Source organism: Montipora foliosa, chromosome 8, assembly GCF_036669935.1.
Source record: "Montipora foliosa isolate CH-2021 chromosome 8, ASM3666993v2, whole genome shotgun sequence".
In the NCBI taxonomy this organism is placed as follows: Eukaryota; Metazoa; Cnidaria; class Anthozoa; order Scleractinia; family Acroporidae; genus Montipora; species Montipora foliosa.
Window position 1 is genome coordinate 5,549,801 of NC_090876.1, and position 12,500 is coordinate 5,562,300.

The 12,500-nt window shown below is 38.0% G+C and overlaps 1 pseudogene; it reads left to right on the plus strand.

The window, feature by feature from the left end:
• Positions 1–7,088: 7,088 nt before the first annotated feature.
• The window catches only part of LOC138012804 (ATP synthase subunit C lysine N-methyltransferase-like), a 6,624-nt pseudogene continuing 1,212 nt past the window's right edge, over positions 7,089–12,500 (plus strand).

The following is a 12,500-nucleotide window of genomic DNA, read 5'->3' on the forward strand; positions in this document are numbered from 1 at the left end:
CGAAAAAAATTAACTGGAACGCTGCAGTTCATTACTACCCAACTGAGTGCCTTCTATGTTTTTGTGTAACACTTACCACAGGTAACCCAGTGTACCCTCAGGGGGCGTTAATTTTTTTTAAAATCTTTTTTAACTGCAGCTCAGGGGACAAAGCAATTGACAAAGCCTAGTCTTCTTGGTTGATTCATTCTTTTGTCGGTCTTTTCAAAGGCAAACCTCGCAGCTAATTAATTTAGATTACGACATTCGATCACAAAAAAGTTATACAAAACGGTTCAGTGACGGATGCAGCGGATGTTGTGAATGAGTTCTCGATTGTTCTGATCTGGTAGTAACAATACATTATCGGTTGACCTGAGTGCGCAAGAATCATTAAACACGTTAAAAATAATTTTTGTTTTGCGATCAGTAGAGAGTTTTCGTTGCGTTTGTTTGGTGGACTGGTGTGTATTAAAGAAAAGAATGGAAGAAATTGGAGCAGATAATTAATAGTTGACGTAGACAAGCGTGTGTAAATATGAAATAAAGTGTTACTCAAGGACAGTTCCTACTATTGTTAATGCGCATACGTTCTGCGCATTTCGAGATACTCGGATTTCCTATGGGTGGTGCTTAATTACTAACTTACAAGGAAATTTTTGTGCGGTTTAAAACTTTGCAGAGAAAGTAGAACCAAAGTTAATAGAGGGGTCCCCTCTATTAACTCTGGTAGAACTTAGCAATTGCCCTTGGCATCCAAAAAGAAAATTGGGCGTAACCACGCATTTTTCAGAGGTAATTAAGCTTCAATTTGGAAAAGAACGCCATACATTGCTTTGTATTTTAAAGGTGTTTACAAATATTGTTGATTAATTATCTTTGAAAAATACGTGGTTACCCCCAATTTTCCTTTTTGGATTTTATAACAATTGTTAAGATCTGCTTTTCTGTATATTCATAAAGCGCGCAAAAATGCCTTTGAATTAGTAGGCACCCGTCCTTGACGTCCTTAAATTTTTATCATCTCAAGCTTTGCTGCCCCCACGGTTGAGTGAAGTACTCTGTCTGAGCTAAGGCCTACTGCTTATCCATTAAAAAAAAAAAACACCATATGACAACCAAATATTTCCCCCAAAAATCGAAGTAAAGCTATCTGAGATCGATTTGTTTATTTATAATTTTTATTTCATCGGTCTGATCGCGTGTTTATAGCGTTCTTCCTGCGGCCAAAGAATATTGGGACAATAAACCTCTCAAGTTTATGATAATCCATCAAAATAACCGACAAAAACTGTAAAATATACGCATCCTGTAAATGGCTAGCATTCATTTCGTGGCTGTGAAGTCGCTTTAATCCATGAAATAATACACGTAATTTGGCTGAAATATTACTGAATGTCACCTTCAATCGAAGAAAAACAATTAGCAACTTCATGAAAACAAGATGAAATCCTGGCAGTGATTTGGAGCTCTATTTAAAAGTCTAAATATTCTCAAACGAATTTGTAAAGCCATCTTTTATTAACCAACTTTAATTTGTCTTAACTAAGTATTACAAAATCTTGCATTCTTGGTGTTAACTGTGGCCCATAATTAGCAACACCAGTTAACTTGCCCACTTGTCTATCAGAACTTGGACAACACTGTCTATGAAAGGACTTCAAAAATCTTCACATTTATAGGCCGAAAATCAGATCACTTCAGTTATTGCAAGTTAATTTGTTTTTAAGCTTTTTTACTTTGCTGAATTCTTCACACAGAGACGTTTTCAGAGTCGGAACAACATGATTTGATATTCGGCCTGAGGGTATTGACTGTAAAGAGAGCCGTAGAAATAAATTCTTGACGTAGTCCACAAGCCGTCAACGGCATTCGGTACTCAATTCGGTTTTTGGAAAAAAAAAAATGTTTCACTAAGAATAAGTCGGCGATGTGATAATTTTGTTTTTCTAGCTCTTTCTAAGAATTTGACCTTTGCAGTGACTCGTATAATCACAAGAGTCGGAGTGAACGGAGCTTGCATTTTGCTGAAAACAGAAAAACTAGGTAAGACTATTTTTCAGCTTCCAAAATGACCCACTACCTACTTTGTTTCGAAACTTCAAGTTCTTCTTTGTCACGATGATTCAATGCCGTTTAATTGATGCCTTGGCGACTAGTTTAAATTTGCTTTCAGCAGGCGAAGGTTACTACAGGTCAATGATGGTATTTGGTATTTATTCGGCCTGAGGATAAAGACAGTATTAAAAGAGATCATTAGAACTGAAGATCACGACAAAGATATCGCAAGTGATGATCCACAAAGCGTCTAAGGCATATGCCTTTCACTCAAATAGTCGATAAACCAGAATGAAAAATTGATGCTTTTTTTTTATTTAGCGTTTGCGCAGAATTTTATCCTTTGGTGATCTGTTAAGACAAATTATATCAATAGAAAATACGAGTCGGGCCGAAGGGGGCGGGGGTGCATTTTGTTAAAACATACAATACATTAAAAAAACTATTTTATTAGTTATCTTAACTTTCAAAATAACCCACTACTGATTTTGTTCCAAAACTCTTTTTTAACACTGATTAGATCTTTCATGACTGACGCCTTGGCAACTAGTTTTGTTTTTAGCTCCCAGTGAGGTCAGTGCGGGTCATTGGACATCTTTTATGAAGTGATTGAGTGCCAAGCCATGCCTTATTTAGAAAGATTAATTAAATCCTTTGCTGTCAATCTTGGCCTTATAACGACGCCACTTCTACACCACACCCAGATCAGAAGCAAACTCGAAACGATCAAACACGATCGAAATGGATTTAAGAGAGGCGTTAACTCCCAAAACTTTTAACAGCCTTAGTTTTGTAGCAGTCTTACTTTGGATTTTTGTTGGTTTGGCAGCGACTGGGATATTTTCAGAGTTGGAAATCAGTGAACCCAGGTTCGACTTTGGCTGCGTTGTGAAAACCGGCAGCGACAAGGATTTCATCCGAAGAAAGTGCTTCGACCAGTACCAAAAGAAAATCAACAAACTCGGCATTCCTCCCTACGCCTTCATCATGGTTAATTTCACCGCGATTTCCATTGTTTCCCTCGTATACTCGCAGTACGTCAAGTCAACAGTTAATAGACTCGAGGGCGGTCACGAAGATGCCGAAGGAGAGCGGAGGAGGCTTTTCGTCTCGTATTTATCTCAACTTGCCGCAAAATTTGCTCTGGGAATCATTTTCATTGTCTTCCTGGAAACCGACCTATTTTATCCCGGGCACTTTCCCACAGATTTTACCTGTCGTGTTGAAAAAGGTAATGATTCGGGGGATCTATCTACGAACCAGACACAATCAACACTTTACAAATGTTTCAGTCAGAGAGCAGCGAAGAAGACCTTCTGGATCAATGCTGTGACAGTCGTTAACGGCATTTTCGCATTTTTTGCTTTAGTGGAGATTGTCTGGATCTTATCACGAGCTAAGAAAGGAAGAACTTTTATGGACAATCGACAGTTTTATGCTGATCATTTGAGATCGAACTCGGATCAACAACAGAAAACACCTCAAGAAGAAATACCGTTAACTGAGGTAGAAAGTGGTTGTCAACCTGCAGTGCAGGAAGCCGTCACTGTCCAAAATGCTCCTTCATCACTGAATACGGGTGAAGCGGAAGAACTCGCTCGAGAGCAACTTGTACTGACAGAAGCCATTAAAAAAATGAAGGATGATTGCTTAAATTCCACGGAGCAACTCCATGACTTGAAGCAACCTTTTCGACGGAAGCCAGGCGAAGGCCCAAAACCCAATGATCTAAAAACTGATCAAATTTATGTCAATGTGGCAATCCATGAAGGCAGAGCTTTTCATGTCTTCGCGCAAAACAGAAGCGAGCAGCTCAAACAATACCCGCCCAATTCTAAGGACTGTCTGTACGCCACGCCAGACGATCTCATTGACAAACAACACAAGAATGTCCTTGTTGTTGGACGTCCTGGCATAGGAAAGACATTGCTAAGCACTAAAATCCTTCGAATGTGGGCATCTGGTGAAGCCTTTAATGGAGATCAAGATGACAAAAAACACATTGTTGTTGTGTTCCTCCTGAAATTCAGGCGCTTTACAAGCAATCTATTGCTTAATCTCCGTGAACTGTTGGCTAAAGGAGAAACAGTTGAGCAGTTGTATGATTCTATGTGGAATTTTGTTATTACATACCCAAGCCGAGTTCTTTTTATTTTTGACGGAGTCGATGAATTTTCTGCGAAAGAGGATATCGCTGGGAAAGACCACACATGTTACAAGAATGGCTTGGAGGAGAAGATGCCTATTTCCGCTTTGTTTAACAAACTAGCGGGAGGACAACTTCTTCGTGGTCTAAACATAGTCACAACAACAAGACCAACGGCAGTGACCTGTGTTGAAGATGTGAACTTTGATAGAACAGTCGAAATCCTGGGATTTACGTCCGAAAAGGTTGAAGACTATGTCGAGAAGTTTACACAAGGAGTTCGCGACGCAAAGGACAAAATTTGGGGACACATTAAGTCGAACATGAACCTGTTTTCATTGTGCTACATCCCAGTGAACTGTTTTCTCATTTGTTCTTGTCTTTGGGAAATTGTCAGGGATACAGCACACACTCGGCTCCCTACAAGAATGACTGAGATTTACACGATGGTTGTAAAGATTCTCTTCTTTAAGCACAACCGGCGAAGCAGTGCTCAAGGTAACCTGATTCTCAAAGTGTACATGTACTTGCCATTTAACGAGCTCCCAGATGATGACAAAGAAATTTTCAAGAGGCTGGGAGAAATTGCTTTTGAGGGAATAAAACAAGGAAGATTGCTCTTTGAGTCAAGCAAAGTCATTGGACTGGAAGATTGTGGACTTCTTCACAGATTGCCAGACGCAGAATCCCGTTATAATGAGCCGCCGAAAGCCCAATATTGCTTTACACATTTGACACTGCAAGAATTCTTCGCTGCAAAAAATGTTGTGGAGTCCTTGAGTAAAAGAGAACTAAACAACTTTGTGTCAGAACACATTAACGATGGTGCATGGCAAATGGTGCTGCAGTTTGTGGCTGGATTACTCGGATCTGATCCAGAAACAAAGAGCTCAAACAGCGACATTTTTATCAAACTGCTTCCTATATCGACTGAGAAGAAACCAACGCTGACCACTTGGCCAGCTTATGAAGACAAACAGCTAGCACTGAACTTATGTAATTGTTTGTACGAGATTGATGATGAAAAACAGCAGGCAGTGTTACAAAACAAAATTGAGCAAATTGGCTTTAACGCCGTAGATTTTAGTCTCTGTTCACTCGGGCCTGTTGACTTTGCTGCTGTCTCGCATTTCTTAGGAAATGCTTCGGGAGTTTTGAGTATGAATTTGCGCTGGAATGATCTTGGTTCATTGGGTGCAAAAGAAGTGCAAAAGTTTCTTGTCAATACTGGATGCAAACTAAACAGATTAAACCTCGAGCATAACAAGTTAACTGATAAAGCAGCCGAACATTTATCAGCAGCACTAAAGCACAGTAATTGCAAACTAAACAGGTTATACCTCCAGGATAACAATATAACTAATAAAGCAGCCGAGCATTTATCAGCAGCACTAAAGCACAGTAATTGCAAACTAAACTGGTTATACCTCGGAGGTAACAATATAACTAATAAAGCCGCCTTCCGTAAATCAGTGGAGCATATTAATTGCAAAGTTTTTTTTGAATAAACTTAAACCCTAAAAACACGCAGTCGTTTCATTTCGATGTTTTTTTAGCTTACGAAATTGAAAGTTTGAAGTTAGGACGGTTACTAAATCAGTACGAGAAAAACTGAAGGTTTAAATATTTCAACCCTTTGAATATAAAGGGACCATGGATTCGTGAAAGCCTTTTTAAATAACAAAATTATTATAGGTTCAAACATAACAGATGAATGAACAATACAAGAGCAACAAAGTCAAACAAATTTGACAGTAAATTTAGTTTATTACACTGTGACATACAAGCGATTTCATTTAAAATCCAGCTTACCAAAAATAGCTTCGCAAAGAAAAAATGTCCAACTATTTCGTAAACCAAACAACTTTTTTGAAGTGTCCATGGTCTCTGTGTAAAACATTTCAAAGCTCAGGTCCTTGCACTTCTTCCCAATGAACCTTTGATTATTCAATGCTTAAGTGACTTGAATTTGTACCGATAATTTCTTTAGTTCCATTCTTTTAGTTGTACGTCTTTTAAGTCCATTGTAAACTGATAGCACAGGATCGTGTTTCAAAGGCGCCAATCGAGTATATTTTTCTTGTAAATATTGGCTTTGGTGGAAAACAAAAAAATGCTGAGTTGATATTCAACTACTTTGCTGATGTCATCTACGGATCCAAATGAACCAATCAAAAAGAAGTTTTGTTGTTCAATTAACCAATCACAAAAAAGATAAAAAAAATGTCTGGTTTTCTAAGAGGTCCAATTCTTGAATGAAATGAACCAATCAGGAAAGTTGAGGTGAAATTTGGATCCTAACTTTCACAACTTTCACATTTTTTTAGTTAATGAAAAGTTTTAAATACTAGTAACCACACTACAACATAGTGTTATAGGTAGCAAAAAAAGTAGATCCAAAAAAAAAAAAAAAAAGACTCTTCGGGGTAGAGCACAAAATATTTCGACAGTTTGTAAATAATATTTCAACTTTGGTTTTTTAATTGCATTGTAAAACTCTATTATCAATATGTAACGGAAGATTTCTCATAATGCATGCTTGAAAATGTTTTTAAGTAATAGTTTGTAACATTTGTAAAAGTAGTTCTGGTTTAATTAAACTTTTGAGATGAAGTTTTTTGTGTTTGCATGAATTGACTTTGTCCTGTCACGCTATGCTCCCCATTCTTGGTGATCACTGCCCTGTGTTTTGAGTCCTACTCCCCTGAAAATTGTTCATTTAAAAATTCTAAAAACCGGAAAGAAACTCCACCTTTAGTAATTTATTGCTTTTGCTATTTTCACCCGATGATTAACTTGAATACAGCCCAATAACGCGAAGGAGCGTGAACTTTCAACAACACCAGCTCTGGTTTCCTCCCTCAACAATACTTCTTATCATGCAAGCGAGGCTGTGTTGTAACACTATTACGCCACCCACGTTAGGCAAAGTTGTGACTTTACAGCGGAAAACGCAGGAATCTCGTGGGTTTTTTTTAATCTTCGGTTTTGTTTTCGGCCGGATTCTGCAATCTACTCCGGATTTTTATGACCTTATGTTCTTCAGGCAAAAATCATTCGCGAACACAAATCCCTTCCCCACCCTTACACGAGTCAGAAGAAGCCACTGACCCACCATTGCAGTTGAGTTGCAGAAGAATCAACAAGCGAATTCTTGAGAAAGGTTATCGCGGCTTAAATGGAATGGGAACTTTCCACAAAAGAGCAAAAACGTTCCTTTTTCGTGTTTCTTTTCGATACTTTGGAGTCCTCTTTATGTTACGCTCTGGCTACGTTTATTTGCCCTTCATTGTGCAAATTGAACAGTCCTGTGTTCTTTAGAGGAATGGACTCCGAAAGCCATCTTATAGAGCTCCAAGAAGACAACAAGATCCCCAAGAAATCAAGCAAATTTGGCAAAGTAGTTGTTGGAATCACAGGAGGCACAGCACTTGGAATTGTTCTTGTCAATGTACCGTTTGTCACGCAAGCTCTGAGAAAAATTTTCCTTTCTTATGTGCCAGCGACAGAGAGACAAGTTGCTAATATTACAAAACCGGCAAAAACCTCTAAAAGGCAACGATCGACGATGGTGGATTTGGGCAGTGGCCATGGGAGAGTGGCAAGTTTTAGTTTAAAACTCGTTTATCATTCCATACGTTGAAGGGGTAATAATAGGCCCTTTGCGTGATCGTGTCACGTGAGAACGGTGACCCTTGTGTGAACCCTGTCCACACTTATCCTGATATTTTTGAATCTGCAACTTTTATTTTCCGGATTAAAAAATATTCCCATCCACACCTAGCGAATTCAAATCAAATTTTCCTGTCCACGCCTATCTGGACTCAGGACTCCTCAAGGCGACAGTAATCTTGAGAAAGGAACTGGGCTCGATCTTGTTACATCATCCGAATTAAAAAATTCTGGATAAATTTAGCGTCCACACAGTTGGATTCACAGCGGATTAAAAAATTTCCATTCTGGAGAGTGTATTCAAGAACTTCCAGATTTGCCAGCAAATTCACCAGATATGTGTGAACAGAAGGCGTATACGGAAAGAAAAAAATGCAGATTCAAAAATGTCTGGATATGTGTGGATGGGGCCTGAATCCTAAAAAAAAGTTGTTGTGGTACAAAAAAGATGCCAGACGCCAGAAATAGAAGAAACGTGATGAAATTAGTGAGAATGTCAATTTTGAGGCCAAGTGCTGACATTTAGGCAAGAGATTTTACATTGATTTTAATGCTTAAAAACTTAAGCTTAAGGGAGATTTATATGGAAAACAGCTGCTGGATGGCAAACTTTGCCTCCAGCACTCAATTCTTTTACAATTTTCAAAGTTTAAACCGCTCTAAAATCACGCACTTTGACGTCAATGGCCTGAATCATGCTCTTTCCATTTTTGGCATGTGTTTTGTACCACGACCATTTTTTTTTATAATTGACAAGGTCATGTGACACGGTCATGCGAAGAGCCTACTCACCAATGAATAAAAGTATAATGATGATGATGAAATGGGCCTTTTTACTTGAATTTCTCATGATTTGGTCACGAAATGACTGCAAAACTATCAATGATCATTTTATCATTAGTAATTAGTATGTACTTTGATGTAGTTTTCTTCAGATATGTGCTACAGTAAGTTCTGCACATAAGAACATGGCGTTGTTCTATTGCCAAAATCGTGGTTGTGTCTGTTTGCACATCCTGTTACTGCGTTAAGTGTTTTTGTTTTGAAGCTGGTACAACTTTAAAGCCTCTTGCTCAGAGTAGGTAATACTATTCTTAGCTCTTGGACTGCCTGTCAATCAACTTTGATTTTGGCTCTCTGGCAGGTATTTGCCGCTGCTAGACATGGTTACCAACGTCATGGGTATAAACTAAATCATTGGCTGGTTTGGTATTCAAAACTGCAGGCAAGACTACTAGGACTCCATAAGAAGGACAATGATTTTCCAGAGATGACTTGTGGAAGGTGAGAAATGCTCTTAACTCCAGGCATTAAAGTGGTCTTCATCTAGAAACTGGCTGGCTATAGCGGAAGTTCCTATATTTAACCATCACTCAGCAATGTAGATGTTAAAATAATGAAGCATTTATGCAACACATTTTAATGTCACATTTCATGTGCCAAATCTGCTGAGCGGGAGTTCGTGTTTCCTGACTGCACAAAAACTGAGCGTAAAGAATATCTCAGACATAATCTGTTGCCTTTGCTTTCACAAATACAAATGGTCTGATTTTGTAAGATTTTTTATTAGGCCAGTAAACTAAGGTCCTGCATCATAACCTTAAATTTTGTAAATAACCCTATGAGACAATAATAGTTATTCATAATAGCGGGCGAAGCAGGTCTTTCAGTGCCAATGATTTTTTGCATTCCAGCAGTGCCAAAGTCAGGGCGAAAACAAAGTTTGCAGGACAACAGATGAGCATAAAAAAAACTTAAGAGCGTGCCTATAGCCGAATGTTAATTGCGGCTTTGTTACATGTATTTTCAAGCATCTTAACTTTCTAAAAATTGTCAGGATAATTGTGATGTTTCTTGCTTCAAAATTATTGATAATGCTTCTTCTTTTTATCAACTCAAAATCAAGGAGAGCTTCCATATTGAGCGCTTGAAACCCGAACTCAACAAACAAGTTGATCATGTCAGTTTAGCATTACACTTCTAAACTTTTACCGTTATGTCAGTTGTATCATCTGTAATATTGTTGGTTCATTTGAATTTTATCTACATATACTTCAACTTGTAACGAACATTTAATCTACAAAGAATCATAATTGTATTGATAGTTATATATTAATTACATGTTATTATACGAATTATCTTGTAAAAATTTCAATGTTCAGCCTCCTCAAAATTTTTTTGGGGAGCAGGTTATAAGGAAAGTGGAGACGGTTTTGGTGCCAAAGGCACCCAAGCGAGGGGCCACTGAAAAATGCAGACTGCAGACTGTGCAGACCGTCTGTAAAATGAAAATTCGATTAGCCTGAATTAGGCCTAAATAACATTCAGGGTAGCCTGTTTAGCGTTAGCTGTCAATAATAGTGAGGGTAACGCCATATTTTCCCCCTGGTCTGCACGGTCTGCACAGTCCACAGTCTGCGTTTTGGGGTGACCACCAAGCGAGTGCCCAAAATGTGCAAGCTAGGCATGTTCCCGTAGGAAATTTTTGAAATTTAGACACTCACAGATGCAATTTAGTTAAATCTGGGGGATCTAAAGTAACAAAATTTCACACATGGAATTGACACTTGCATGGTGTCTGATAAGAAATACTGGAATGTTAGTTAAATAAACATTTCACGTGCACCACGCAAAAAAATATTGCGGAAGCAAATTTGAATGTTAAACAAGCATTTTTAAATTCAAGCCTCTATATCTTCTCCAGTGACTTTACTTTACAGCTAAAATTGTGTTGTCTGTTTTTTTTTCTGTCTCACCTGTCGTAATCAAAATAAGACATTTCTGACTGGAAGGAGACGGTCAAACTTTCTGAGGAGGTGGCTCATTGAGCCGTTGACCGGCCGGTTTTGAGAAGGCTGAATGTTACAATCACTATGGCTGAAGATGATGTTTGAAACATCGAAACATGGAAACATGTTCCTTAAACTCAAAAGTGTGGTTGTATTTTTAAAAATATTAGTGACACTTGTGCTATCCAGACCATTTGGAATAAAGAAAAAGTAGTAATGAAAATAATACACATAGTGTCATCTTCGCAGTGAAAAGAGGATTGGCTTTGTGTGTTCTGTAACTTGTTCTGTTATTAAGTTCTTTTGGACGAGACCAGTATCCACAAGACTGAAATAATCTTTGGAGCTTCTGAGACTTGAATGGAATGTGGGAGATTTTTCTGAAAGTTGCTGTATGAAAAATGCACAATAACTGAACAATTCATCAAATGTTTGAAATAGTTTTCACTTTTCAATCACCGTTTATTTTTAATTATAAAGAAGGGAAAGTTCATAACTAGGAATTTTTGATACATCAAGGAAAATATCCATGGGAATTCAGAATCTCAAGGACAAAGTTCAAAACTGGCACGCATGCAGTTCAAATTTCTAACGATTCAGGTCACGCGTGACACGTCAGCTTAACTTTTACATCTTTATTTCATCTTTATTTGTCCAAGCAATTGCACATTTAAATTACAAAGGGAGGATGGTTTTCGTTTGTTTTGATGAGGCTTGGTACGTTAAGGGGTAGTGTGATTCTCTTTCAATAATTTTTTCTTGAGCCAACAAGTCAGTGGTATTTCTTTGGTACATCCCAATCTGAGGATATGATTCTCAATGATCCTGTTCTTTTACTTACAGGTTAAACTCTCCAACTTGGACATTGTTGTGATATTTGGAGTTGCTGAGATAGTAAGAAACTTTTAAGATATTACTTTAGACATCATGTTTACGAGAGGTGTTTGCCCTTACCTCGCCCAGTATGGAGAGAAGTCCACAGTAACCAGAAGAATACAATTTTGATTCATTTGTTTTAGCATTTTTACAGTCCTGATCAGCTGTTTACGTGAAGATTGAAATCTCAGCTAAAAAATATCTTTCCAGCCAATCTTCTGAGATATGAAAGGTACTAAAAAGCTCATCTAAAAATGGCCTGGTGTCCTTTAAATACTGGTGACATAGTTCTAGCATGGGAGTTGTATGCTCCGGATTGTGGGCTCTTGTTGTGGGTAATGTTGTCAAAACTTGGCTGACTTAGCAGCAAAGCTGTGAGTGCATGCTTCATAAGAATAACAACTAGATAGGGGTTCTGATGCTACAGATTGGGACGTACATACTTGACTGGTCAAGTAATATCCCAGAGAGGCTCTTCAGAAAGAGGCTTTTCAGATTTTGCCACAGTGACTGTAAATGCCCAGTTTTTACAGATCTCCTACTCATTTGGTATTGGCTAAATATTAATTGAAGTATGCATCAGTTCAATTAACATTTTATTACAATGTCAACGGCAACTGAAAACTAAAACAGAAGTACTGCGCAGAAAAGTGTGTGTGTCCTGTTATGCCTTGTAACTTCAATCATAATGATAACTATTTACTCCTTAACCATTGCACAACAAATATATTCATTAAGCTGGAGTTTCCTTGGAAGCCGGTCATTGACGGTATATCGCAGTCTGTTTGTCAGATTTTCACTCAAACTTTTGTATTAAAAAGACAAGAGTGACAGCTTCTTACCTTGATTAGCCCCAAAGCATATGCTTGAAAAGTTATTGAAAACCCTGCATTAAGAAAAGGGTTTAAAAGCCAATGGTAGAAGCTGAGTGCACGGCATCTAATTTTCAGGGCTTTATGATTTGCATTTTAGAGTATGAA